The sequence below is a fragment of the Talpa europaea genome (assembly GCF_964194135.1).
Source record: "Talpa europaea genome assembly, chromosome: 2".
NCBI classification, from domain to species: domain Eukaryota; kingdom Metazoa; phylum Chordata; class Mammalia; order Eulipotyphla; family Talpidae; genus Talpa; species Talpa europaea.
In genome coordinates, this window is record NC_140068.1 from 124,339,837 (window position 1) to 124,365,056 (window position 25,220).

The 25,220-nt window shown below is 57.6% G+C and overlaps 2 pseudogenes across 2 annotated transcripts in view; both read right to left on the reverse strand.

Annotated features, from left to right (window-relative positions):
* Nucleotides 1–6,613: 6,613 nt before the first annotated feature.
* Nucleotides 6,614–7,545, reverse strand: LOC311188308 (olfactory receptor 11L1-like; annotated as a pseudogene). Its single transcript has one exon. The product of its transcript is annotated as an olfactory receptor 11L1-like (transcript).
* A 61-nt stretch (nucleotides 7,546–7,606) lies between these two features.
* LOC311188309 (class I histocompatibility antigen, Gogo-OKO alpha chain-like) overlaps nucleotides 7,607–25,220 on the reverse strand; it is a 125,860-nt pseudogene continuing 108,246 nt past the window's right edge. Inside the window, exon 5 of the transcript in view lies at nucleotides 7,607–7,699. The product of the transcript in view is annotated as a class I histocompatibility antigen, Gogo-OKO alpha chain-like (transcript). The remainder of the gene's footprint in view (nucleotides 7,700–25,220) is intronic.

The following is a 25,220-nucleotide window of genomic DNA, read 5'->3' on the forward strand; positions in this document are numbered from 1 at the left end:
TAAACAAGGTCTTAGGGTCCAAGTTAGAATCTGAGCAGTTGCGATCCACTGTAGAGAAGGACCCACACACGTGATGTGGTGGTGACCCTCTGGAAGCTCTGGTGTGGGTGCCACCACATTTACCATAAACACACTCAGCGCTTGGTGCCCGAGCCCGCGGACTGGTCAATGAGGTTCTCGAGGGGAGAGCAGCGACCTGAAGAACAGGGGTACACCACGGAGGGAGACACGCAACTCTTGGTTCAGCTATGGCAGGTCTCCTTTACTTTCGGTTTCGGCGGGGCTTTATAGCTGGGGACTGGAAGTGGAAGAAGCAGGCCAACACTGCCTAGCCAATGATTAAACACATAACCTTATTTGGTGCACACTGGGCCAAAAGAAGCACAGCCAATCACGAAGGGGGAAGTATCCTGATGCCACGAGGTAAGGCGCCAACAGCTTGGTGGACAGCAGAAATAAGAAAGTTAAGTTCCTGTGAAGTATAATTACTAAAATATTACAAAAATCATTGGGTGGGAATTTTTGAGAAACAATCTGCTCAAAACAAAACGGTAGCTAGTAGTCTACCTCGTATCTAATATTCCTAGAAATGTGTTAGGGATGCCATCCATGACTCACACCACACTTCACAGGAGTGTTGTCCCCATTTATTTCATCACCTACAGTGGGCAGGTGGGAATGGCAGGACAATGCCCTGGCTGGGCAGGTCATCAACAGGAATCTCACACAGAGTGTCTGCATTTTTATGAACTCGTTGAATTGAAAAAAAGCCCTCGGATTTACGTGCAAAAAGTAACACTATCATTTGGTGTGTTCATAGACATGCAAAGGATTTGAAGAAGATCTCATTTGGGAAGTGAAGTGCCCCGTGGGTGTGGCTGCTGTCTGGCCTCAGCTCCTCTCCGCTGACGGCATCATCCTTTGCTTTCCCATCTGTGATGTTCCATATTTGAAAATTTCACACCAAATATTTCATGATGAAATGCAGTTCCAATTGGATATCAGACATTCAGTCACTCTCAAACACTCACCTGGGAGGGGCTGAGTCAGGCTGACCTTGCGTCCAGCCCGGGGGAGTTCCAGGTGGAACCAGGCAATTCTGGAGACCAGCCAGGGGCGGTAGAAGAGGTGGCAGAATCCTGACATTTGAACTTCTGGGCTGACAACGGCCTACTGCTCTTTTAAGTGATTGGCCTTTTTATTTTTAGTGCCGATAAGTGACTCTGTTAATATTAATTCATGATGCTGTTACACTGGTCAATAAACGTTATGGAATATAATGAGAATCCAGTGTGTGCATTGAACAAGAAACTGGATCAGACCATTCTAAACACATACTCTTCACTGCCAACATTTTTGCCAACCTTGTACAACATAATTAGATATATGAGTTAATAAAACATTAATTGCTCTAAGTTGTATGAATTCAAACATTTAATCACAATTAAAACCGTTGATTTCTGATTTTTTTTCTTACTTGGCGTTACTAAATGATTTATATCACTATTTCCTTTTATCATGGTAACTTGCTGCTAGCACAGTTGTGGGTATTAAATAACAACATTTTATAAATTCTCAATGTGCCAGAAGTCATACATTCCAACTGTTGATCTAGAAGGTCAAGAAATATATTACGAACTTAAATTCACTAGAAAGTATCAAAAGCCAAAAAGGAAGGAAGATAATTATTGACCACAAGAAGCTGGACCGCGGGAAGCAGAACTTGCCTCCTGTTTTCTCGCGCGCGCAGGGGCGCGGGTCACTGTGGATACTGAAGCTGAAATCGAGCTGGAGCGCCAGGCCACCCCCTCCCCCCAACACGGCTCCGAAGCCCTGGCAGCGCCCGCCACCCGCCCACCAGCTCTGCCCCGCTGGCCCCACCGCTGCCGGGAAGGGGGGGTCCCGGCCCCGCCCCTCGAGGGCCGCCCCCGAGCCGGAGCCGAGCCGCTTCCAGGGCTCCCGGCCCTTCCTGGCCCGCGACAGGGGCAGCTCCGCGGCGGGCAGCGACCCGGGCTGATCCTGCTGCACCGCGGTTTAGGAAAGGCCCGCACCCCGCGCCGCTCTGCGCGCGCCCCACTTCCCGGACCTTGCTCACCCGCCCAGGGGCTCAGGCCCCAGAGCCGCCCAGCCGTGCGTCCAGCAGGTGTGGCGCCCCGGCCGGCGTGGACCGGCCATCCCTGGGCGCTGGGCCGCCCGCGCTCTCGGCCCCTCCAGGGCCCCCCTGGGCCCCCATCCCGCCCTCTCGGAGAGCCGAGGCCAGGCAGGAGCCCAGAGGAGGGAGGATGCGCAGCAGGGTGCCGACACTCCCGCCGTCTGGGTTCCCTGTGGCACAGGAGCCCGGGGCCACACTCGAGGCAGGGGAGGAGCCTCAGGCCGCCGCACCCGCCAGGCCGGGTACCCCGCGGGAGAAGGGTCCGCGTAGACGCCGCTCCCCCGGGTCAGGGCCCGCGCTGGGTTGGGGGGGCAGCGACCCCTGTCCCATCAGTGAGGGGCGCGGTGGACGCGAGGGATCCCCCGGGACGGGGAGGTGACTACGGTCTTGGGGGGACGGAGTGACCGCGGCCGGGGAGCTCGGCGCTGACCGCAAGGCGGGAGCCGAGCCCGGGCAGCAGCGGGGGCTCCCCGGGACCGTCCCCCAGGGGCCCGCGGGCGGCCGGGCGCGCAGAGCTTGCTCCCCCGCCCCGTTCCCCTCGCCCGGTAAGGCGGCCTTGCCCGTCCCCTGCGCGGGTGGGGGCCGGGGGCTGGGGGGGGGGCGCTGCCGCCCACCTGGCCCGAGTCTGGGCTGGGGACTCCGCGCCCTGCTGGAGGCCCCCTGGGACCCGGGACAGCAGCTCGAGCCGGGGACGGCGCAGGTCGGTCTTTCAGGCGCGCCCGGAGCCCTCCTGGTGTCTATGGGCGCCCCTGGGGTCCCCAGGGTCTTCTCCCATCCTGGGGCACAGCTACCCTGGCCGCGCGGAGGGAGCGCAGGGGAGGCGCGCTGGGGACAGCAAGGCGCGGAGCCCCCCCCTTTCCAAACCGCCCCTGTGAGGCCCGGGGCTCATTAGGCGAACTGGGCGCCTCCTCAGCGCCCGCGGCGCGCCCGGGGTCTTCCTGGGCTCCTCGGGGCGCCTGGGGGCACCCGTGACGGAGGGGGGAGCCTGGGGGACTGAGACCCATCGTGGGGCCACGCTCAACTGCGAAACTATGGCCGCGCCCCGCAGGGGAGCCCCAGAGCAGGGCGCGCTGGGGAGGGGGTGATGGGGCGGGCGGGGGTGCGCGCTCCTTGCTCACCCCGCCAGGGCGCCCGGGTGAGGAGCCGCGGAGGAGGCGCTGGCGCGCGCTGCAGACACCAAAAGGGCCCCTGGGCTCCCTGGCAGCCTCTGTCTGTCCCCTGTGGGGACGGTCCCGCCAGGAGCTGGTGGGGAGGGGGGCGGTGAGGGGAACCAGCTAGCAGAAGAGGGTGTGTCCGGTGAGGACCCAACGTGAGGGGTGAACGGGACGCCCCTGAGACGCGTGTCCTCCGCCCGCCGCTTCAGTTCCCAGGCCCAGGCCCCCGCTCCGAGGGGCTCTGGCGCTCCCCGCGCACACCCCCCCGCGCGGGTCACGCGCCAGGAGGACTGGACGCAGGCAGGGTGGGCGCGGCGGGGCCCCCTCCGCACAAGGGGTGGGGGGCTGCAGGGAAAATCAGGAGAAGCAGCGCCAAGGCGGGCGTTAAGGGACGCGCCCCAGAGTCCCCAGGTCCGGCTCCGAGGCGGGAAGCGCCGAGGGCGCGCGGGCTGAGGCTCAGGCGGGCGCCCAGTGGGTCGGCCAGGCGCAGACCCCAGCGGCAGCCGATGCTCTGGCCACGCCGCCCCGCAGCGGCGCCTCAGCCCATCCTCCCGCTCCGCCCCTCGCTGTCCTGGGGAGTCTCCCCACCGCCACCCCCGCCCCGCCGCTGGCTGCACCCCGGCTCTTGTGCGCATGAATAAATAAATACATGTCTTTTTTTCAAAAACCGCGGGTGCTTCCCGAGGCGCCCCCGCCCCGCAGGTTTGGCTCCTCGGGCCCCTCGGTCCATCTGCTGCCTGTCCGGCCCGGCCGGCGAGGACCCTCCTCCAGGGCCGCAGAGAAGCCCGAGGGGGGGGCGGGCGCGCGTCCGAGCCTCCGAGGACATCCCAGGTCCGCGGCTCGGCCGGGCCGGCTGCAGAGGACAGGGCAGAGCCAGGGGCGCGTCCGCCCGCCCGGGGGTCAGGCCCGGCTAGCCCCGCGGGCCCCGCCGGCCGAGGGGCGTTCCCGGCGGCTCCGGGGTCGACGCGCCTGGGGGGAAGCAGCGCCCCTGGCCACCTGGGCTGCGCCCCCGCCCCGGCAGCGCGGAGCCGGACCTCGCGAGGGACGGGCTCGGGCGACGAGGCTGGTGTCACAGAACTCCGTGCCCCAAAGAGCGGGGGCGGGCGGGCGCGCGTCCGAGCCTCCGAGGACATCCCGGGCCCGCGGCTCAGCCGGGCCGGCTGCAGAGGATGGGGCAGAGCCAGGGGCGCGTCCGCCCGCCCGGGCACCGCGTCCGCAAGTCCTCAGGCCTCGGTGCGGGCTCGGCGGGGGCGCCGGGCGCAGGGACGCCCCTCCGCCGAGGACTCGGGCACCCCGGGCGCCCCCGCCGCGCCCCTCGCCCGACCCGCAGCCCGCGCGGGCGCCTTCGCCTTCGCGCCGTTCCTCGGGACCCACGCGTCTCCCGGCCCCGCAGGGCCCCGTGCGTCCCGGCTGCCGCGGGATGGCGCCCCCGGAGCCCCCACGCAGCCCCCCACCCCCCGCCCAGCAGGTCCACGCAGCCGCCCGCCCCGGCCCCGCGCTCAGTCAAGCCCGAGAGGCCCCGGCCCGGCCCCAGGTTAGCTCAGGGGCGCGTCCTGTTCCCGGGAACCCCGAGGATTTCCGAGCCCCAGCGCCACCCCGACCCGGGGAAGCCCCGCCTCAGCCCGCAGGTCTCTCTTCGGTCCGCAGGGAGCCCCGCCTGCTCCCCGTACAGCGGGCGCCAGGGCAGGGGGTCAGGGACAGGCCCACAGCGCCGGCCTGGCAGGCCGCTGACCACCGCTGGGCATCGCCGGGCGCGGCGGGTCACCCCTCCCGCTACTCCCCGCAGAGCCTGGCCAAGCCCCGCCCCACGCCCGGCCCCAGCATCCGGGCAGCGGGGCCAGAGCCGACCGGCGCCTCAGCGCCTTTTTATGCAACCTGTGCTTCCCGGCTTGTGGGCTGGCCCAATCAGGTGTGAGCTACCAGCTGACTGGTGCTAAACGGTCCAATCAGCATCAGGATTGAAAAACGGTCCAATCAGCTGTGTGGGCGGGGCAGCCTGAGAGCGGCTATAAGCAGGGCTGGCGGCGCTCAGACACGGGCGGGGGCGCGGGCTGCAGGCCCCGCCTCTTCTCTGGGGCCCCCGAGGGCGCCCCGGGGCCCGGAGTCTCAGGGCGTCCCTTGCTGCAGGTGTCGTCCCGCCACTCACGCAGCTGCGGGCGCCGGTGTCTCTCGCCGAGCGGCCCGCGGCGGCCCCCGTGGCTGGCCGGCGCCCGCGGTGAGCGGCGGGCGGGAAGCGGCGGGCGGGGGGCCCTGGCCGGTCCTGGGCGTCCGCCGCCCCGTGCGCCCTCGCGCTGCCCCTTGGCGGGCCCGGCCTCGGCCTCCCGGGCCTCTGGGCGGCGGGTCCGCGCCGGCCCGTCCCCCGCCTCCCTCGCGCGCTGCCCTGGTCCACGCTCACCCGGCCCGAAGGCCTCGCCCGGGCCCGACGACGTCCTGGGGGGGGGCCGGGGAGGCGGGAGCTGCTCCGCGGCCCGCGCTGGGGCCGGGGCCGAGCTGGAGGGCGGCGGGCGGAGCCCCGAGCCGGGCGGGGGCGGGGGCGCCGCGGGCACTGCCGGCCTCCGCTGCAGGCCGGAGACAGACGCCACCGAGGCAGAGACGCCCCAGGCCGCCCCGGCCCCCACGCCGGCGGGGACAGGCACCCGGGGAGGGGCAGGGGCAGCCGGTCAGCAGCGGCGCGTCGACGGCGGGTCCAGAGTCGGCGGGGACGGCAGCTGCACGGGGCGGCCACGCGGGCCACGGCGGCCTGTCCCTCCCCCGCCCCCCCTCCCCCGCCCCCCGCCCCCTCCCCCGCCCCCTCCCCCTCCCTCCCCCCGCCCCCCTCGGTTCCCCCCTCCCCCCCGCCCGTCCATCTCTAGCCTCTGCCCCCTTCACCCGCCCCGCCCTCTCCTCCCGCCGTGACTGCTTTTCCTAAGATTCCATTCAACACACACCCGGGATCTGAGTCTCTGCAGACCAGCCTGGCGTTTGGAAGCGCCCCTGGGCCGCCTGCCGCGAGCCGGGGCGACGCCCGGACACCCCGCACGGGCCCCCGGGCGGCTTCTGTCCGCGGCCCCAGGAGCTCGGGCCGGCCGTGCACGGGGACGGGACGTGCGGAGCCCGCGGCCACACGGCCGGACCCCGGAGGGCAGAGCGAGGACAGCAGGGCCGGCAGGGGCCCAGCGAGCGGCCGGTGGGCTGGGGGGGGGGCGGGGAGCAGCCCCCACCTGCGGCAGCCTGGGCAGCGCCCGCCGAGGGCCCCACCGCACTGGGCTGCTCCTGGCCCCACCCACTGGCCACACCTGAGCGAGAAGCTGCCCTGCGCTCTGAGGCCTCAGACGAGGCCCCTCCTCGTCATAACTTTCCTCACGGCCTCTTGGAAGTCTTTGTTCCTCAAATGGTAGATGATGGGTTCGGCAGTGGGGTGACCACGGTGAAGAAGACGGAAATGATCTTGTTGATTTCAGGGGACAGGTGGGCTTTGGGGCGCACGTACATGGAGATCGTGGTCCCGGAGTAGGTGGTGACCACGGCCAGGTGGGAGCCGCCGTGGAGAAGGTCTTCGCGGGCCGGAGGCGGAGGGGATCCTTACGATGGCGGCCACGATGAAGACGTGGGACACGAGGGTGGGGAGGAGGCACACGCGCAGGCGGCGATGGACAGGGCGAAGACGACCATCTCGGTGAGGTAGACGCGGGAGCAGGAGAGCCGCATGGAGGGGCAGGTCGCAGAAGAAGTGGTTGATCCGGTTGGGGCCACAGAAGTCCAGCCTGAAGATCATCAGGCAGGGCAGGACCCCGTGCCCACCCTGGTCACCCAGGAGACGGCCACCAGCTTGGCGCAGGTCTGGGGCGCATCAGGAGGGTGTAGCTCAGGGGGCTGCAGACGGCCAGGTAGCGGTCATAGGCCATCGTGGCCAGGAGGAAGCACTCGGTGGCCCCGAAAAACACAAAGAAGTAGAGCTGGGCCATGCAGGCGGGGAAGGAGATGGCACGGCCCGGGGACAGCAGGCTGGCGAGCAGCGGCGGCACGACGGTGGAGGTGTCCCAGACCTCCACGAAGGACAGGTGCTTGAGGAACGTGTACATGGGCGTGTGCAGCCGCCGGTCATGGCTCGCCACGACAATGATGACGACGTCCCCCACCACCGTCAGCACGTAGGTAGATGAACAGAAAGATGGCAAACAGCAGGGACTGCCACTCGAGAAGGTTCTGGAACCCCAGCAGCTGAAACTCAGTGACAGCAGACACATTTGGGGGCTCCATCGCCTGCGGAGGGGAAGAGACCTTGGAAAGCACTGCGGACAAGGCATGAAAATCCTCGGTGCTATCTGGAACATGAGAGACTGTCTTCAAGCACTCCCGTCTCCACGACAGCTTTCTGGAAGAACGTGCGTGGCTCCACCTGGCTTTTAGACCACTGTGGTTTCAACCCATTAGGCGAAAGGGGCGCAAGAGTTGGGGGAGGGCCTCAGCAAGCTCCACTCACCAGGCTCTCTGAGATCTAGAAGTTTCAGGTTCAACACCCCAGGTAAGAAGGGGCTCACTGAGCCAAACACAGGAAATACAATTAATAGCCGGGCCTCCCTGGTGGCGCGAGGGTTAAGTCTCAGCACTGTGAAGCTGTCCCCAGCCACTAAGGCATGAGTTCAATCCCCGGCCAGGGAGTGACCCACAGGGCGAGGCAGACCTCTTCTGTCTCCCCGCTGCTTCCCTCAGCAGCGTGTTTCAGTAGATGCACCTGTTCTGCTCCCCACTCTGTCTCTGGTCTCTGGTAAATCCTCTCACCCACCCACCCCCAACCTTTGGCCTGTACCCCAGTTCTTTATGCATAAATAAATAAACCTTTAAAAAATTAATAGCTATGTTTTCCTGGAAAGGGCCTGGGCCCTTTCCTCCCACAGGTGACCCTCATCTGGAAACAGGTCACACCTGGCCCGTCTCCCAGCCCCGGGAGACTGTGTTCTGCCCTCAGTGTTTATGGACACCTCCTCCAGGTACTTGAGCATCTGAGTGTGTCTGTGTGTGTCTGTGTGGCCAGGGCTGAGCCAGCCTGCATCTCCACTGGTACCTTCTCACCCAGGTGGACATCAGCTTAGTGATCGGATATTGTGTCCAGTCAACAAGTCACCCCTCCTTTTTTTCAAGGTCTAGCCTAGTTCTGGATGAAGCCAGCATCCACCCGCCATCAGGGGCTTCCCTCACCAAGGACTGAGCGTGATGTCACCTCTGTAATGCCCAGGCCCAGGACTCCAGCCGCAGGCCCTTCCACGTCCCTCCTTCTCCCCTAGTGACTATTTCAGGCGCTTCTCCAAAACCTTCCAAGACTTTTTGTGTAGGAAAGTGATGAAGCTGAAGTACCCGGAGGCCCTCCTTCACCGCCCCCCTCTGTCTCCCCGGGAGCCCGATGGGTGGTGCATCACCCCCTTCTCCCCCCCTCTCCCCCAGAGGTTGCACCTGAGCTGGCTGTGGCTTTATTTGGTCTCTTGCCCAAATTAACCGACAACCCCCCCCTCGGAAATGCCACATCCCCCCAAGGAGCACCGCCCCTCCCACCCGACTGCTGTAGTCTCCCTGCGCCCCAGGCACACCCGTCCTTCCTCCTGGGAAAGTGGACAGAGCAGCTGCCACAGCAGAGGCCTCTGCTAGGGTGGAAACCAGAGCGCGCAAAGCAGAAGATTTGGCGAGGGGCTTGGGCATGAGGCTGCAGAGAGTGGCCAGTTCAGGGCTCCGGAGCCATGGTCCCTGGAGCTCTACAGTGAAAAAGGCCCCTGGCTCCACCTGCTGGCTGCGCCCAGGAGCTGGCCCTGCTGCATGGTGTCTGCTCTCTGTGCCTAGGGCCTGCCTGCCCTGCTCCCTCCCAGCCGCTCCCCACCCTCCTCAGAGGCACCAGACCTCTGGGTCTCTGTTCTGACCCCATCTCAGCTCCTGCGCACAGCACAGACCACAGTCTCTGGCCTTCTCTGCTCACTGCTGTTCCTGGGCCCTGCCCCGGGGCAGGCTGACCCCAGGCCAGTCCAGGAGCCCAGGCTGAGGGGAAGCGTGACCCCACAGGGCAGCGAGTGATGCGATTCACTTTGGAACATGGTCCTTTCCTGACATTGCTTCCACTTCCGTGACATGAGCAGTGACCTGACAAAGGCAGAATTTAAATGCCGAGACCACCAGGGCCTGGTTGACGGGGTCAGCATGGGCAACGTGGTTGGGTCACAGGGCATTTGGCCCCATTTCTGAGTCACCTAAAGTCCCCCTCAAACGCAGTCAAAGACACAAGGGAAAAAGGACCTGCTAGGCCTAGCCCTTTGGGGCAGGACGGGGTGCCGGGGTGACAGGGTAGGAGGTTGGCGGGGGTGGGGGGTGGCAGGGGTGGAGGTGCGAGCAGGTGGTGGGGTGATGGGGGTGGGGGTGCAGACCTGCTTGGGGCTGACATCAAGTCCTGGCTATCCCAGGGACTGGATCACCTGATTTACAATGAGCTCAGCCAACAAGACCCGCCCCGAGACAGAACCTCCCAGGCGCCAGCCCCACATCTCATTTCACAGCTTCCCTGGAGCCTTTATGGAAATAAACAGGCCCCAGTACCACAGACCTCCCGCCATCCAGGGCCACCAGGCGCCTCTGGGCTAGGGCCTCCCTGCTGCTCTCCAGGCACCACAGGGCGGGCGATCCCACCTGGACAGAGTATCCGCAGGGCCTGCAGCCTCAGGCTCGCAGTCCCTCACCCACAGGCATGGCCTCTGGCTCCAAACACACCTCTCCTGGTGGCCTTCTGAGCCCTGAGCCTACCTGTCCATCTCCCTGGCACACGGCGCCCACGGTCCTCCCTGCTGCCGGCTCGGCCCTGCTGCCCTCCGCCCTGCACGCTGGCCCTGGCTCCCTTCTGCGAGCTGCGACTGGCCATCTTCTGCGGGTGACGCGGCTGGAACACGCTCCACCTTTCAACAACCCAGGTCTCCTGGGGCCTGGCCTTCGGGGAATCCTCCTCCCAGGTATTCTTCCACAGTTTGCCTACGAGTTAATAATCAACAAAAGCAAACTTTTGAGACTCCCCGCTGCCCAGGGGGCTCAGCACGGGGGCACCCCTGGGACCCAAGCAGTTCTTTGGAAAACTTTTTTAAAATGTAGCTTAGGATGGCCCCGGAGATGCTGAACTGGACTGACTCAAACAAATGGGTGTTTCTTGAAAATCTAGGGAGCAGGTACCCAGGGGCCCATCCTGAGACGGGTGCCAGCGGCCTTCCGCTTCACACTGCAGTTTCAGGTGTGCCCACGAGAGCACATCCACTCACCCACACGGTGAGACCCCCCCACCCAGGCCAACTTCCAGAGACCAGAGCACCTGCGCCGAGGGCATCTCCCAACTCCACAAGGAAAACGCAGCATCTCAGCCTGGAAAGGCCTGAGCGGAGCCCTCCACATGCCCCCGCCCCCCTCTTACCAGCAGGACCAGAGGCTGCTGCATGGGGGGGCACTGTCCCGCGACGCACTTGTGCTTGACTTAATAACTTATTTTCCAAAATAATGTTATCCGTGTGTATATTTTTCAGAAAATTTGCAGACAGAAGACGGCCAGGGCGCGGCGCGTGCATGAGTGCCCGCTGTGAACACGCTCAGGGGCACGGGTGGCTGCACACGCACAGGTACATTTTGGGGCACTGGGTGAGGAGCCGCTGCAAGCTCTAGCTGGCACCACCGGGTCTTGGGGTGCCCGCGGCGCCAGGAAACCTGAGTTCATGGGGGTGAGGCTGCAGGGAAGAGTGTCCAGGCTCTTGGATGGGGTCCCAGGCAGGGTCCTGGGCTGGGTGGGGTCCACTACACTCCACCCGAGTTGGCCCCCTGATGGCCCAGCCCGCAGCTCTCCTGTTCCTCGCGGGCAGCACGCGCCCTGCGGCTGCGGCCTTGGCTGGCCTTAGCCCCTCTCCATCACCGTCTTTCTCACTGCTAGAGATGGGGAAGAAAACAAGCTGCACCCCGGCCTGTGGGCAGGCTTCTTCCGTGAGGTCTTCACACTGGGCCCCCACTCTTCGCCTGGCACGCCGCGGCCAGGGGAGGAGAGCAGTGCAGGCACCCAGGGAGCAGGCGAGCAGGCAGGTGGGTGGGTTCCAGCAGGTGAGAGCACAGGGTACAGCGGGACCTGGGGACGCCCAGGCCACCCACCCCATCAGCGCTGCCACGTGAGGGTGGCCGGCAAAGGGCACTGGCACGCAAGCCCCACAAGGTCACCCCAGCACTCACGTGCCAGCAGGCGACCAGCCTGAGGCTTGGCCTGAGGAGCCTGGGGGGGCGCCCGGCTCAGGTGTGCTGACATCTGAGGGGCCCCTCGCCCCGGCAGACGTGCGACGGAGGAGAGGCCGGAAAACGTCACCTCCAAGAGGCAGCAGGGCCATGGCAGACACGCGCCCCAGCTGCGTCCCGAGCCAGCCGGCCAGAGCAGGCTTCCCCAGGCTTCCAGTCCCGGCCCTGGGAGCACATGCAGGCCCAGGACTGGCCTCAAGACCTCTTTGCGCCCCAGGCTGTCCTCCCCACTCCCCAGGCCCCAGCCTCCACTGCCTGACCAGCCCCAGGCGCCCGTGCCATCCCCGCAGCACCACTCCGGCACGCGTCCTCACCCTGGCACGCGCCCTCGTCCCCAGCACAACGGCCTGCTCTCACTCAGGCGGGCGCCCCTGGGTGCGGGTGCACCATCGGCTACAAGTCGGCATCTGTGTATCCGTCTCCACCAAGACAAGCTCACAGATACTTTGAGATGTTCAAATCCTCACCCGGAAGTACCTTCCAGAATCCCTCCTTCCTCTTTCCCGTGCAGTCGCTGGGACACTTCCTCACGCCCACGCGGTCAGCCCCTCCATCCCGCACAGGGGCCGGGCAGGGGTGCCGGAAACTGCCATCGGTGGTCACTCTCACGCTGACCAGATGTGCTGAAGTCACCTCAGTCTAGGCAAAGTGACCTGCCCCCTTGGCGCGACGGTGCATGGTCCCGGCCGGCCATTTCCTGGGGCGGCTGAGTTGGGGCTTTGCTCATCCCATGGCGGGCCCCAGAGCAACGTGGCCGGAGCCCAGGGATTGGGGCATGTGGGGTGCACCAGGACCAGGGGTGGGAGGGCCGCCCAGGCAGGGGCAGGTCTGTGAGGCAGGGAAGGGGAAGCAGGAGTCCAGGGGGAGCCCTGGCGAGCTGTGGGGGCAGCCACCCCGCGGGCCCAGGCCAGGGTCTGGGGGCCAGGGTGTGTTGTGCTCGCTGGGGACGGGGCAGTCAGCAGAGGAAGCCCGGCCAGGAGCTTTGTCGTGGGGGTACTCCAGGGACTCGGCCGTTACAGGAGGGGTGGAATCTCTACCCGTAAGGGTAGAGGCGCCGCTCCAGACGGGCCTTCAGGAGGAGGTCTTCCGGGTCCATGGAAGGAAATTCTAAGACTCACACTTGAAGCCCCGCACGGAGCATCACTGGGTTCGGTATGAAAAAGGGAATGATTATAAAACTCCTGCGTTTCTTCGGAAGTTTCATAGATGACAGTTATTCATCAGAGCACAGTGTGGACAAAGTCTGGATCCAGCTCCAGCAGTGCAAACCCCGCCTCTTAACAGGGTGAGGGGGTGCCCGATGATCTGTCTAGACCTGCTATCAGAACCACTCCCAGACCCACGGGCCCTGGGCGTGGGCTCGGTGTGGGGGAGGGTCCAGTACCCCAGGCCTGCTGGTTACCTCAGATGTGCCTTCCCCAGAGTGCTGAGGGCCCTGGGGGTGGGCCTCAGGGGAGCCAGAGGCCTCTCTTCTCCCTCTCCCTGGGGGATTCTGCAGTTTGGACCCTTAGAGGCCCAGCGAGAGAGACTTCTTTTATCATTTAAACCCCCTCTGGAATCAAGCGAGTGAAGCGTGGGCACAACTTCCAAGGCCACCACATGGAGGTAGCATCTTCACCAGCCCCCCGCCAGGATGGGGCCACCCTCCTCCCCAGGCTGGGGCCACCCTCTTCCCCAGGCTGGGGCCTCCCTCCTCCCCAGGCTGAGCACCCAGCGGGAGGAGCCAGCTCAGAACAATTAGCCCTGGCAGGCAAGTCCCAGGGTACCGCCTTCCTTCCTTCCTTCCTCTGGGGCACAGTGTGTGCGGGGGTGATGGGTTTGCGGGTGATGGGTTTGCGTTTATTCAATGCAGGTCAGATGCCAGACCCCACCATACCACCCAGGCCAGCCCAAGGCCCAGGGCCCACCAGCTGTAGGCGGAGAGAGTGGAGGCTCCCGGGGAAGAGGGGGCGCCAGGGCGAGGAGGGGGTTCGCCAGGGCACAGAGGGGGGTGTGCCAGGACACAGAGGGGGTACCAGGGCACAGAGGGGGTGTGCCTGGGCGAAGGGGGGGTGCCAGGGCGCAGAGGGAGTGCTAGGGCACAGAGGGGGTGCCAGGGAGCAGAGGGGGCGTTAGACCAGGGTCAGAAGGGAGGTCTTGCCTCCAGGTCCTTCACCATCATGCAGGCTTTCGGGGCAACTGCAGGGCGATAGTAGGGTCCTGCTCATAGGGCCACCAAGGAATCGCGCACATAAACGTCGCTGCACATGGGTAGGGCAGGTCGGAGCCTGTCAGCTGAGTTGCGGGCCTAGCAGCCTGCTCACGGGTGGGGTGCACCCTGTGCCGGCCCCACGTCCACCTGGGGTTGCTGCTTTCCATTCATCAGGGTCTCCCCAGGAAAAGCATGAAACTACCAGGACGTTTGATTCCCACGGCAGGGAAGCTGGGAACCCTACCCAGCAGCCCAATGAGCCACATCCCCAGCCCCCAGAGAGGGCCTGCGAGCCCGGGGCTGCCCAGTGACCGCCCATGGGCGCCTCCCCGCCCAACAGCCCCTGGCGGCGGCCACAGGCCCTGGCCTCGCCTGGAAAGAAAGTCAGAGCAGGGCCGTGCGCCCCGCGCCTGTAATGGTTAGGATTTCACCTTCAATTTCCCAAACAGTATTTTTTGATTTTGCTTTTTAAGGGTCCAGCTCTGATCACATTACTTCTTACAAACTTTGAAAATGTGCTTATTTCTAAGCAAAATAACTGAAGATAAACTTGTACTTTTTTTGAGTGCTTTGCCTCATGCTGATTTCCCTCTTGGAAAACCCTCTTCATAGGCCGCCGCCTCCGCACCAGCTGGCCGGTCGCTCTCCCTTTGTGTCCTGCAGCGGGGAGGGCTTCTCTCTGCACCCCCATGCTCACCTGCTGGGTCCGGGAGGACCTGGGGTTCCCATTCTCGGTGCTCACTGAGGTGAGCAGGGGCTGTGCCCCGAGGGCCAGGCCGTGGTCCCCACAGGGAGAAGGTGGGGTGCAGGGCAGGGCCTGCGGGCAGGCAGGGTTTGGTGTCTGGGCAGCGCTGGCTGGTGTCCAATACTCAGGTGGGGCTGGCCCCACAGTCCGCGGGGACACGGGCTGTCCCTTAGGACAAGACCTGCAGTGCTGTCCTCTGAAGCCCTGCCGACCCTGGCAGCACGCCGGCCAGAGAGGCCTCTGAATAAAATGTGCACAGGAGACATTCTCGAATCATCGAATCACTTAAAAGAGCAAGGGAGCTGCTCTTGAGGTAAGACAGGTGTCGCCTCACTGCTGGGGTGAGGGACAGGCACCTGACAGCAGAGTGGGGGTGGCCAGAGGGGCGGGCGGCCGGTGCATGGCTCCAGGCGGGAGTGACACGCAGTGCACACCAGGCACCCACCATAGAGTGAACACACCTGACAGGTGTGCGTACCTGGGGCTCCTGGGTGCCCCTGTGGGCAGTGGGCAGGGGCAGGCTGAGGACCAGCTCAGGGTCGCCGGGGTCAGGGTCCCCTCCCACTCCCCAGGAGTGGCTTGCTTCCCTCTGAATCCTGCAGAGGTCAGCAGGGAGGTGCCCTATGTATAGCGCCTATGCACTTGGACTACGCTGACTACACTCACCAGCCCTGACTGTGCTCCCAGCCCTTGCGCTACCTCTGCTGACAGCTGACTCTCCTACGATATTAACAAATGTACTATTAATCTAGTATTAATAGTACTCAAAAAGTATTCACTAACCTCACTAAATACTAGCAGTGCTAACTTAACTCTACCAACAATACTAACAGAGCAATATGATGAAGGGATTAACATGGTAACTCAAACTAGAGCATAAACTAACTGAAGTATAAACATTTTGAGAATAAATTAATCAGCTAATTCTGTTACACTTTATTCATTTATCCACTCTTAATCAACTTGCTTCAGTGTACTTCTGCTACACTGTCTAGTCCACAAATCACTACACAATAGAATGAAACTTAAATACATGAAGGGAAACTCCATTGTGGAAGTTTGTGGATGGCTCACAGCTATTCCATGCACACACAGTTTGGGGAACCTCACCTCAGGAAACAGGTCTTGGGCCCAAATCTCTACAAGGGGGGTGCCACAAAATGCCCCCGGTGGGGCAGAGAAGTGTGCATGCATGAGTCACAAGTCCATTGTCCTCCTTGGAACCCAGGTCCCAGGTCAGGTATATAGGCTTATGACACAGGACTCGGGCCCTGTTCCAAAATGTGCTAGGGATCAAACCCAAGGCAATCCAACCCTGCATTTCCATTACACTGTGAGTGCTCCTGCATCGGGAAATAATCTCTTTTCGCCACCACAGAGGACACTTGATTTTCCTAGGGCTTCAAGACTCAAGGAGTGATTTATTACTATCTCATCTATTTCTTTCTCTCCCAAAGTTCCCTTTTGGAATGGCATTAAAATTAGCCAAATCAGACTGGAAAGGAAAGGAAAACAATGACATAACTGCAGGGAACATAATTTGAGGAACATTTTCCAGGACATAATTTGAGGAAATTCAAGGATTTTCTATATTATTGATGCAGATATTGGCTACATAGATCAACGGAGGAGCAAACATTTTCTTACCCATGACCTAGCTGTGGTATAAACAGAATTAGGAATTTCCTCCATATCTGAGGATTGGAAAGCTGATAGTATACCAGAGACTATGATTCAACTAAGAGGCCCACATAGTAAGACCTCCGTAATGGATCATGGCTTTTAGCAGTTATGTAAGCAAAATACCCAAAAGCAATAATTAATATATATGTGTGTGTGTGTGTGTGTGTTACACTACTTTATAACACTGTATAAATCTTTGGAGTACAGCTTCACATCTATTAAAATGTGTAATTCCACACCACACACACTAACAGAGTTCTAATGAGCCTCTACTAACAGGCTTCTCCTCTCACACCCACCCTCTCCAGGGGCAGCTCCTCCTGCCTGCTGGTGTCTGCGCAAGCATCATCTTCTTTCCTTGTGTGTGTGTGTGTGTGCCCACACGCTACTGAAAGGAGGACTCTGGTGACGCTTTTCTTAGAGGTAACCCAAGAACCCTCATCTGTGACCCCAACACCTCTCCCAAACATCACTCCTCACCAGTGTCAATGTTATAAAAACAAGGAAAATCTGAGAAACTGTCATCCAGGCGAACTGGATGGGATTATGGAGCATAAAATGGACAGTAGCAAAGATGGCATTTAGTAATTATGTCAACATAGCTGCATTAGTTGTAAAAAAATAAAAGTATTCATGTAGGATGTTAACAACATGGAAATGGTGTGGGATAAACAAGACCTGTACTGCCTTTGCAACTTTTCTATAAATCTGATAGTATTCTTTAAATGTTATTTTTAAGATCAATTTATTTTTTTATAAAGATTTATTTATGCATACAAGAACTGGGGTGCAGGCCAGAAATGTGGAGGTGAGAGGATTCACCAGAGATAGGGTGGGGAGCTGAACAGGCAGATGTACTGAAATGCACTGCTGAGGGGAGGAGCGGGCGAGACAGGAGAGGTCTGACGTGCCATATGGGCAGCTCCCTGGCTGGGGATCAAACTCACGCCGTAGTGGCTGCGGAGAGCTTCATAGTGCTATGTCTTAGCTCCTTGAGCCACCAGGGAGGCCCTAAATATTATTTTTTTAAAAATGCCCTCAATATTGAATAGGTTGTAGAAGAAAAAAATTTTCTCTTTTCCGATTCTCCCAGGTATCACTGTCCAGGGACTGGAGAGAGGAGTTCTGGGGAGAAAAGACGGAAACCTCACACACAGGGCAGGCTCCGGAGTCTCCTCTCTTCTGAGCCCTGCTGCTCTGACTCCTCACAGAGCATCTCACCCCAGGACCCCGCCCTCCAGCACCCCCAACTCTGCCCACCTCAGCACCCCCGCCCCGACCTGGCTGCTCCACCAGAATCCGGAGCAGCGCGGCAGCGTCCCCGTGTGGCCACAGGGCTGAGCACAGGAGCCCAGAGCCGCCCTTTCTCCTGCTCAGCCAGGCCCTCCCCAGGCTCCCTGGGCCCCCAGCGGCAGGACAGGGATCTGCACACAAGGGGGCGCCCAAGTCTGCGTCAGTTTCAGTGTCCTTATTTTTAGTCTGCAGTGGTCTCCAGGACATAATTGGTTCCTAGGTTCTGGGCAAATCCCCAAATATATAGATTGCCTCAGTCTCTTTATATGAAAACTTAGATTCCAGGGTCCCTGTAATTTGTTTCTGCCTCTGCTTCCAAGGACGAAAGCCCCTCTTCCTGGGAATCACCTTACATTCTCCATCCTTTGGAGGAGGGGAGGGGCCTAGGAGAGCCCCCAGGGCACTGGCTAGGAAGATGGGGAAGCTCCTGGAAAATAGAGCAGAGGATGGAAATGGGGACTTTAGGGGACAGAGGTGGAAAGGGGTGCAGGGGGAGCCAGAGAGGACCGGGCAGGGAAGGGGCCACACGGGGGACACTGAGGGGGAAGGTCTGTGTGGGTGACATAGGCTCTCACTGGGGAGCTGGAGCGTCTGTCTCCCCTGGGGGATGCAGCAGTGCTGGCCTGTAACTGCCCAGGGAACTGCGCACATCTGGGGCCTTGCCTGTCCTTGCAGGGCAGGTGTCACCCACACATATGCACATGCTGGTGACAGAGAGGACTGTAACAGGGGGGCCCCCAAGGGAGGATCTGGGTTCGTGCCCCACCCAAGAAGGGTGGAGCTGAGCAGGGAGAGGAAGCTTGAGAGGAGGCTGAGGAGGGAGGAAGCAGGATGGAACCAGAAGGAGACCTGGGGGAGGCGCATGGGGCAGAGACACGTGAAGAAGCTGAACTTGCTTCTTGGCCTTGGACTGGGTGACACAGACATGGGTGAGAAATCCATGGGAGGTGACAATGGCAGCTTCTATCTTGATTTTGCTCTTTTCCTTCCAGACTTGACAGCCCTGTCCCCCCTTTTCTATGGGTCCCGCCAGGAGGTGCTTTAGACTGTGACAGGCTTTCAGGCCCTGCTTGGGCCAACCCTGTTTGGCTGAACATTTACCCACAAGGGATGGTGACTTTGGTGCTTGATTTGGAAACTTTATTCTTTCATTTGTCTTTGTTGCACACTAACTGTATTAAAAATCCTTTCCATGAAAGGTCTTCCATGTTTTGTCTTGATGCTGGAGATGGCAGGGAGATGGGGGAGATAATAGTTAAGGGGAGTCCCCTTCCTCATCCGGAACATCCCCGTTCAGTTCCCCAATGCTGGGGTGTCTGGGAGATTCAGGGAGCCAAGAGGAGGGCAGAGCAAGGCCTGTGCCTCCCTGGAGGACCAGCCCTTGGGACTGATTCTGGGGCTCCAGGGCCCCACTCCCTACAGGTGGGTCAGAGTCAACCCTGCTCACAGCCCCAGGCTGCTGACAGTCCCTCTGTGCCGTGATCCTGCAGACACCGCTCTGAGGATAATGTGAAAAAAAAAATGAACAGCAACATTAAATGGAATCTTAAAACACTAGGAATAATTTTTTTAAATCAGGTTTATTTTGAAGGACACTTCAGGGGATGTGGAATCCTTGTCTGACAGCTCATTGCTATCAGGACCTTGACTGTCACGTGACTTATTCAGTCTCCACTATTTCTTGTAAGAAAACAGACACTGATCACTTTATTGCCTTAAATTTTTTAATAGTTTGTACCAATCACTTCATCCTTTGCACATTAAACAAAGATCTGGCAATTCGCACAGTCTCTGAGGGGGAGGCAGCAGGAGGGTCCATGCTCAGGGGCTCCTGCTCTGGGTCTCAGGAGGCTGCGATGGGGATGAGATGTTGGTGGATCTGAAGGGCTGTGATCAGTGTGGAAGGATCTTCCCTTCCCCAGCCCTGGGCAGCCAGAGCCCACTCTCTGCCTCTGGGGACAGGCCTGGGAACTTCTCTCTAAATACACCCCAGGTGACTCTGATGGCGCAGACTTGCAGTCAGGCATTTGGGGTCCCCAAGCCCAATGCATGCTGTTGCCCAGGAACATACTCCACAGGGTGCTGGGGTCACAGAGAACCACGTGACCCCGCCCTGGAGGTCCTGCAGCCTGGGGTGTGTGAGGAGACAAGGGCTGCAGTAGTTGCCTCGGAGGGGGCCAACACAGAGCCAGGGAGGTTCCTTCCTCAGCAGGAAGGGGACATGGGAGTTGGGTCTCAAAAGCCAGAGGTGGGCACAGGAACAGAAGTGGCTCAGGGTGCTGACTGAAGGCCGGCTACATACCTCAGCAGTTACTTTCTCTGTGTCACCTCGGGGATTCTTCTCCAGCACTCTGTGAATTGGGAATTGATACTATCCTGACACCCCTCCCCCACATTCCCCTTCAGAAACAAGGACATGGAGCCTGAGGGGTTATGGCAGTGTCCAGGTCTGAACCCCAGCTGCCTGGTTAATGTCTGGGCCTCTCGCCTGACACCATCCTGCAATCTGACCGGGGAACCTATGAGGCAGGTTCCCTGGAGCCCTCACCACCCTCTCCAGATACCACACATTTCTGGGCTGGATTTGACTAAAGACAAAAGGGCAGTAGTAAGTCATCATGTCATCATCCTTTATGCAAATGAATTGAACTCACCAAAGAGAAAGACACAGAGTGACTGGTTGTACCAAAAAATAAAACCCAACTTTATGCTGTCTCCAGGAGACTGGATCAAAACAGTTCTTGGGAAAAACACAAGAAAATGGGGCACCCCCAAATTTGCAGGGGCTGCCATATAAGATAAAATAAGCTTCCAGAAAAAAAGGTAACAAGAGACAGAGATGAACATCATACGATTAAGGAATCCTACATCAGGAAGACATAACACTCATCAATACACATGCACCAAGCAAAGGAGCAGCAAAATACATAAGGCAACTATTAACACATCTGAAAACAGATATTGGCAGCAACACAACAGTGGTAAAGAAATTCAACACTCCACTTTCATCAAGGACACATCACCCTACAGAACTCCGGGAAACTATAACTTTAAGTGAGAAATTAGACCATCTGGGCTGAATATTTATACTCCAAAAAGCTAAATAATATTCTTGTCAGGTGCACCTGGAATAGCCTCCAGAATACATCACTTGTTGGGTCATCTAACAAGTGTCACAAATTCATGATGACTGAAATCATACAAGTATCTCTCTGATCACAATGGTATCAAACTCAAATCAACCATAAAAAGAAACCAGGGGGAAAAATAACATGTGAAGATTGAACGACACTCTACCAAATCACTCTTGGGTTAAGAAGGAAAGCAACCAAGAAATTTTAAAATACCTTGAGACAAATGACACAGCACAAGCAGCACTAAGAGGGCAATACAGAGCAATACAGGCCACACCTAGAGTCAAGACAGAGCTCAGGTAAAGAATCTAAACAGCTAGAAAGAACAAATGAAACCAAGAGACAGTCGAAGGAAAAAAATATTAAAGCAGAAATAAATAACAAAGAAATCAAAGAGAGACAAAAAAATCAATGAAACCAAAATATGGTTCTTTGAAAAAAATAAACAAAACAGACAAATATTTTACTACACTTTCAAGGAGGAAAAAAGGAAAAAAAAAAACTAATAGAATAAGAAACAAAAGGGGAGAAGTTACAACAGACACATTAGGATACAAAAGATCATAATACCAAATATCTATATGTCATAATTCCAAATACCTATATGTCAATAAATTGAATGACCTCAAATAACCTGGAAGAAAGTGACAAATTCTTAGAAGTATACAAACCTTCTGAGACTGAGTCAGGAAGATTCAGAACAAAGCAACTACAAGCAAAGACACTAAAACATGAATCAAAAGTTTCCTGAAAAACAAAGTCCAGGACCAGACATTTTCAGTGACTTCTACAAACTCTTTAAAGATGAACTAACACCTGACTTCTCAACTCTTCAAAAACACAGAGGAAGAGGGAATGCTGCCATCACATCTCATGAGCCCAACATTCCCTTGATACCAAAAGCAGAGAAGGACATCACACAAAAAGAAAGCTACAGACTAATCCCTGATGAACATAGATGCAAACATCCTCAACAAGACCTTAGCAAACCAAATTCAATCACACATGAAAAAGGATCACACACCATGACAGAGTGAGTTTTATCTCAGCAACACAAGGATGGGTCAACATTTGAAAAAATCAATTAGATTTCTGCTCACACCAGTAAAAATGTCTATTATCAAAAGTCAAGAAATAAATTCTGTGAGGAACAAGGGTTAAAGGACCCTTTGCACTAATGGTTGGATGTAATTGGTACAGCCATTTGGAAAAACAATACGGTGGTTCTCAAGAAAATAAAAAAGAATTGCAATATGATGCAGGATTTCCACCTCTGGATATTGACCTGATGAATAAGAAAACACTTATTCAAAACGAGACAGGGCCCCTATTTTCATTGCAGTGCTATTTACAATAGCCAAAATAGGGAACAACCCAAGTTCTAAAGAACAGATGAAAGGATTAACAAAATGTGATTTACATACATCATACACACACATAATGGAATAGTACTCAGATACTGCAAAAAGAAGAAATCTCGCCATTTTCAACAATGTGGATAGAATTTCAGGGAATTATGCTATGTCAAATTGAGAAAGACAGAAAACATAGGACTGTACTTATTTGTGGACTATGAAGGGAAAAAAGCAATCAACAACCACAACAAAATGGCAGTGACCAGAGGAGACGGAGGGTAGAGGGAATATCTTGGTGAAGGATTGTGATTGGACTTTTGCTAATGGGTATGTGTGAAATATACAGTTGCCTGATGAGAAGCTCTACACCTCACATCTATGCAGTGTGTAAATTAATGTTACCTCAATTAAAAAAAGAAGAGGAGGGCCTCCCCGGTGGCGCAGCAGTTGAGCGCTGGGTTGCCAAGCTGCCCACAGCCTCTGCAGCACTGATTTGATCCCCGGCTGCTCCCCGGCCACCGGAGGAGGGTCCCACATGGCACGCAGACCTCTCCTGCTGCCCCCTGCTCCCCTCAGCTGTGTACTTCGTCAGTCTGCCTGCTCTGCTCCCCGCTCTGGCTCTCACCCTCCCGTGCTTTTGACTGTACCCAGTGCTTGTATAAATAAATAAATAAATCTTTAAAAAAAAAAGAGAGAGAGAGAAGAAGAAGAAGAAGAAAAAGCTTCACCCAGCCTGCTCCCCAGTCAGGGCCCTTCACCTGATGATGAGGCCTAGGAAGACAGGACAGGACTGTGCTGTCCTTGGGAGCCCCCTGCACCTCCAAAGAGCCACTTCTCACCCAGCTTGACCTGAGCCCCTCCTCTCTCACCTGGAGACACACAGACTAGTCTCTCCTGCCACCTGGGAGCTGAACCAGGCCCTGGTCTGTTCACAGCCTGGCAGGGGCGCCCCAACCCCACAGTCACCCCCATCCTCACAAGGTGGCCCCTTCCCAGGCCTATGACACCCACTCCTGTGTCCCTCCCTTTCCCTCTGCTCTAGCTGATCCTCATCCCCTCTGCCCTTGCACCCCGGGCACCAGCCAGCCCCCCACAGGATGTTCCTTCCATGGGAACCTCACTCCCGAACATCCCCTTCCCAGGGCTTTGCTTCCATCCCACCTTCTGCACTGACCCCCTTGATGGACACAGCTGCCCCCATACCCCCCTTTCTTGCTGCCCCACCTGCTCCCTGCCTGTCCCTCCCCTCAGCCCCTCTACAGGATGGGGTGGGTTTCTTGTCTTTATTATTCACTGTCTCCTGCATGAAAGCAGCTCTCTGAAGTTAGGGAATGTCTCTGTTTTGTACACAGCACCAAGCACATAACATACAAATATTGGTGGAGTTAAATGAATTAGTAACTGACAAGTGTTTCTTTTCTTTTTAATTTTTAATTTTTTTTATTTTTTACAACATTGTTCATTTTTAAAAAAAAATATTTGCTCCCCCACCCTCAGGTGTAGTCCCCATAGAATTTCCTTCACCGATGTATCCGTGCACCATCACCACAGTCCCCTGTGCTCCTCCCTCCCTCCCTCTGATCCCTCTCCCTCCTCCTCCCCTGTAGGATGTCTCTCATTTATAATTGTCTGTTTTTGCTTTATTGTTTCGTACTGTTATTATTGTTATTGTTTCTTCAGAGAAGTCTGAAGTTAACCTGATTGGTTTTCCCTTATAAGGTGTCTGTTTCTTCCCCCTAAGTTAACTGACAAGTGTTTGATACAAATAAATCAAAAGTAAAAAATGAGGGGATAGGTATGTTCACATTTTTGATAGTTCACTTTTTGAAACATCATAACCCCTGACTGAGCAATGGTCATCCCTCCCCCTCTTGTTGCAGCTCAGAGACTGCTCTTAACTGTGTCATCACAATAGTTTTTGGAGAGCACCCCCATCTTTTATATCTATCTATCTATCTATCTATCTATCTATCTATCTATCTATCTATCTACCACATCATTCTACATTTTTGTGGAATGTATGCTTTCTCCTCTTGTAACGGGGTAGTGCCCACGAAAAGGGGAAGTTCCAGGTTCCCTGCCCCACCCAAGGTAGGGTGGAGCTGAGCAGGGAGGAGCAGAAGCTGGAGGAGGAAACTGGAGAAGGAAGGAAGCAGGACAGAGAGCCAGAAGGAGACCTGGAAGAGGCACATGGAGCAGAGAGAACTGTGAAAAAACTGTGCTTGCCTTTTGGTCGTGGACTGGTTGAAACAGATGTGGGTGAGACTCATGGGGAGGTGACAGTGGTATTTTTTGTCTTGATTTTGATTTTGCTCTTTTCCTTCCAGACTTGTTTGGTTGTTTCTGATCCTTTTCTGTGGGTCCCCACCAGAAGGTGCCTTAGACTTGGGGCAGGCTTTCAGGCCTTGCTCGAGGCCAATCCTGTTTGGATGAACTTTTACCCACGAGGGGACGGGTAGCTTTAGGTGCTTGATTGAGAAATTATAGTCTTTGTCTTTTCTGTATTGTTTACTAATTGTATTAAAGCTCCTTTCCATTAAAGTCTTATATGTTTTGTGTTGATGAGGCAGATGGCAGAACCTATTTAGAGCAGGCAGGTTTGGGGGTTCTGGGGTGCCCCTCTCCCTGCCCTGTAACACTCTCAGGTGTAGTCCCCTTAAAATTCCCACCACCAGTTCACCCACGCACCATCAGCATTGTCCTTTGTGTTCTTCCCTCTTCTGTTTCGATCCCTCTCCCTCCCCTGGGAAGTACCCCAATTTTTCTAGAGCCAGGGTCCCCCCACACAGCCATCATTCCTGAAGGAAGAGCTCCAGACCCCAGGGCCCTACCTACTCGAAAACTATTTTGCCAGGCTAGAAAGGAACAAAGGGCACTCCAAGGACAGGTGGGTACAGGTTTCATTATTATCACACTAGTGGACACCAGACAGGAGAGTCTCCCCCTAAGATCTGGGCCACCAACATACACAAAGATTTCCATTTATACTCAGGAATTTCAGCATTCATTACGCTGATAAATTTGACAGATTTCATTTTTTTTTGTAGTGCACAGGCCATTTGGTAGAGCACAGGGCTGTTTAGACAAAGGCGGGGGGGGGGGGTGGTTAGACAAGGATCTGTGCTATGGGAGGGGGAAGGAGCCAGCCACTTGACTCCTTTCTTTTGGAATGAGGCCCAGTTAAGATAGAGACCAGGGCCTCCCTGGTGGCTCAGGCGGTTGAGCGCAGCGCTGTGAAGTTGTCC